This window comes from Egretta garzetta, unplaced genomic scaffold (genome assembly GCF_000687185.1).
Source record: "Egretta garzetta isolate BGI_Z169 unplaced genomic scaffold, ASM68718v1 scaffold81, whole genome shotgun sequence".
NCBI lineage: Eukaryota > Metazoa > Chordata > Aves > Pelecaniformes > Ardeidae > Egretta > Egretta garzetta.
Window position 1 is genome coordinate 3,840,698 of NW_009258671.1, and position 3,582 is coordinate 3,844,279.

At 40.5% G+C, this 3,582-nt stretch overlaps 1 protein-coding gene across 2 annotated transcripts in view; it reads left to right on the plus strand.

The window, feature by feature from the left end:
- The window catches only part of SOX5 (SRY-box transcription factor 5), a 263,656-nt gene that overhangs the window by 185,525 nt on the left and 74,549 nt on the right, over nt 1-3,582 (plus strand). The gene's annotated exons all lie outside the window — the stretch shown is intronic.

The window sequence follows — 3,582 nt, forward strand, 5'->3', positions numbered from 1 at the left end:
CAGGTCCTTAACGGATATAGGATAGGTAGATGCTTGCATGTCAGATGTTTCTTTTGTATCACACTGGGTGGCATTACAGGTTTGATTTCACTAAAAGGTATTGTTCACCATCAAGTGTAGAAAGAAATGAATACTAAAGAAAACGAGGAAATGTTAGATTAAAAAAAAAAGCTGATTTGTCACCTTGCTCATTGACTATGAACTGAATAGACTTCTAACCCTTAAAATACTTTCTCCCCCCTTTTCCTTTTTATTGCCTGGAATCTTAAGAGCTTTATCATTTGCAGTCATAAAATGAAAATATACACCAAACCCTCAAAGGGCAAGTATGAAATTAAATTATATTTGGGCAGCTGTAACCTTTTAAAACGATCAGATTCCAGTTAATGTATTTCTTCCTGTTCCGAGTGCTGCCATGGTGTTTGATGGTGGGAAGCAGTCCAAAGGGCATTGGGAGATAATAAATTCACTGGAAATTTCACCCTGAGGCGAGCCTCGATACACCAAGGCTTCCATTTAGCGGGACTGACCTAAAAATCTTGTCACATCCAAAGGTCACTTAGGTTGGGGTTGGTGTGTCCCATCTATCTTTCCCTGGTGCACAGAATGACAGCTGAGCTCATAAACAGCCATCGGAACATGGAAGACAAGTGGGGGAGAGAGGGAGGAGAAGGAGGAAGGATGATACCACTGACAACTTCTTATATTTCCTCTACAGGCCAGTGAGAATAGATACCATCTTTGGGGTTGCTTGTTTCTGCTACTGCAGAAATGGCAATTCAATTTAAAGAGGTTACAGCTAACGGTGGAAGTCTAACCTAAGTGATTCCCCCCAATGTCTGCAAATGCCATGTAATCCTGCTGGTACCCATTACACTGTCCCGGAAGATTCCATACTTGTTACCAGTCTTGTTAGTCAAAACAATTTGCAGTTTATACAATGCTTTACTTTAAAGGAGGGTCAAAAGTCTAAAAAGCTGTCAGTGATGACACTGATCGGTGTCACCTTTAAAAACGATTCTAAATGAAACAATTTGGACAATTACGCTAATTATAAACGATACTGGAAGGTAAGATATTTTCAGTCTTATGAGAAAATCTGTGATGTACCTCCTCTAGGATGTCACTTATCCTAAGCTCATTAAAATTGGTATAATCCTCCTACACAGTAAATAGAAGCAAAAGGCCGTTCAGGATGGCTGTTGTCTTCCAGTCATAGTTCTTACTTCTGCAATGGGAGACTCCAGTGGATCCTTCCTATGCTTGCAGTGTGTTAAATACTGGGGACAGTGCTCAGAGTTGCATAATAGAAGTATATTTGAAGGACAAAGATCTGCCTTATCATAATTGGTTTTACTTAATTGGGGACGGGCCGTGCAGCATATGTCCGTTGTATCCTAACGGTGTGAATCTCCTGCTCATTCCCTAAGAGGGGAATGGGAGAGGCTGTCTGCCAGTCGCCATTGGGATGCAGGCAGCCAAGATTCCGTCTTCTATGTCCTGTCTTGATTTGAAAAAGAAATTGTAGTTGGTGGTCAGTGTCCTTCTGAAATGCGGTAACACCCCACTTTAGGAAGAAAGATACCCTGTATGGTATAAGCATTGGCCTGATTCTTTTTGGAACATTAAATTGAAGATAAAATTTTAAAAGAAATCATTATATAAAATCAGTGTAACCACAGACACAGGAGAAAAAAATCAGAATTAGACACCTGTGTTCCAAAATCTGCAAGGTATTGGATAAGTTCAGTATCTAACTCCTCTTGGCAATTTGCTGACGTCTCTCTATGAATTTTCGTAAACCAGATCCTTCTGAAGAGGATTGTAAATTGTGTGTTCCTTTGCTTGTTAAAACTAAATGGAGTATAACTGTTATTTTCAGAAGTATTTCACACATTCTTACAAACATACTATATTTGAGGCAAACACAGTAAAGAAGGGCAAGATTGGCCAGCTGTCAGTGTTTGTCTTCATTTTCCTTGGGTTCACACTCTACTTTATGTTAACATATATGTTCTCTACACAAATCCAAAGTAATTTGCAGGCAACTTTGGGGGAGTTATATGCCCTTTCCCACATGTTCTATGCTGAAAATGTAGCTGCATGCCTTACCAGTTGCACAGCTTTGAGGAAGACAAAGTCATTTTCCAACTTACTTGTGTAACAAGAAAAAAGGAAATGTGTATTTTTCATGAACTTCAGAGAGGACAGATATATTTCACTTTAAAAAATTCGGCTGCTAGGTTTTATTCCTGGCTTGTACTCAGGATGGTGGGATGAGAATCATCTTTAGCCATGGATGCCTAACATGTATAATTCATCTGGCCTAAAGTTGCAGGTTCCATTCCAGTTTATATAAAGGGATCTGAGGGCCATTAGCTCAGACCTAGTCAGGTGGAGTCCCCACTTACCCCCACTGCATGTGATTTTCTTCTGCTGTGGTTCAGTTTCCTTTTTCATTTGCCCAGGCAATTCCAGTTAGTAAGCAAGTAACAGTAGACGATAAAATCAGAATATTTCTGTGATTGCTGGTGGGACATGGAGCCTCAAGGCCAACTGATTTCATATTTCTCTTGGAATCTGTGAAAGATACCGAGTTGGAGTCAGTGCAGCCAACTTTTTAACTGCCAAATATGTGTAGCTTTCCTCTGTCAGTTGAGTTTTCCATCCTTGGGAGGAAGAGATAACCCATTGTGCTGGTTAGTGCATTGCTGCCCTACGTTTTCATAGCCATATTAATTCCGTTTCACGCCAGATGACTTTGGACAATTGACAGTGGTCCTGAAGTATGTCAGTGTTGTTAAATGCATGATGGAAAGATGCATGGTGAGAACAAGGATTGTATTTAATGCCTGCAATATTGAGAAGTGCTTTTATGTTACCGTAGATGCTCCTTTTATTGTAGTCAATATGACCAAAAGCCTGTATTATGCCATGATATTAACTGGAGAAGTTGAGAGATACTTTGCAGTTGCTGACTTTGGCAAAAACAAGATGTGTCCCTGCGTAATGGAGGACTGTACTGTTTCTTGCATTATTCATGCTTCCCACGCTGGAGTCACAAACATTGGGTAATGTTAATACTTGTCATGGAAAAATGTAATTGGCAGAAATGTTTAATATACTAGTGATAGATGGGAGGGCCCCCAAGAGACCTTCCCTGTTCTGGATCGAAATGTGACACGTAATTAGCGATAAAGGAAGGCACTGTATGGAGCAGATCGTTGCTATACTGAGAGAAGTGAGGAGCATCCCTGCTTGGCACTCCCAGTCTTTCCTGAAATGGAGATATGTTTACCAGTTGCTAACTGAAAAAGCACTGAGTACTGTTCATTCTCCCACTGTAATGAACAGCCAGTCTTAGAGCAGCATAAAAAGGGTCAATCAAATAGGTCGTACATCATATGAGGAGGCAGATGTTAGAACATATTGTAATGGATTGTTGTGCGGTATGTGAAGATGGCTTGTGGAGTACAGGGATGGGGGAGAGAAGCTATCAGCGGTGTTTTCTGTCATGGTCACTGCAAACATCCACATTTCTGAGGAAAACATCTGAGCACAGGAAATCAGTGTGTTAGCATT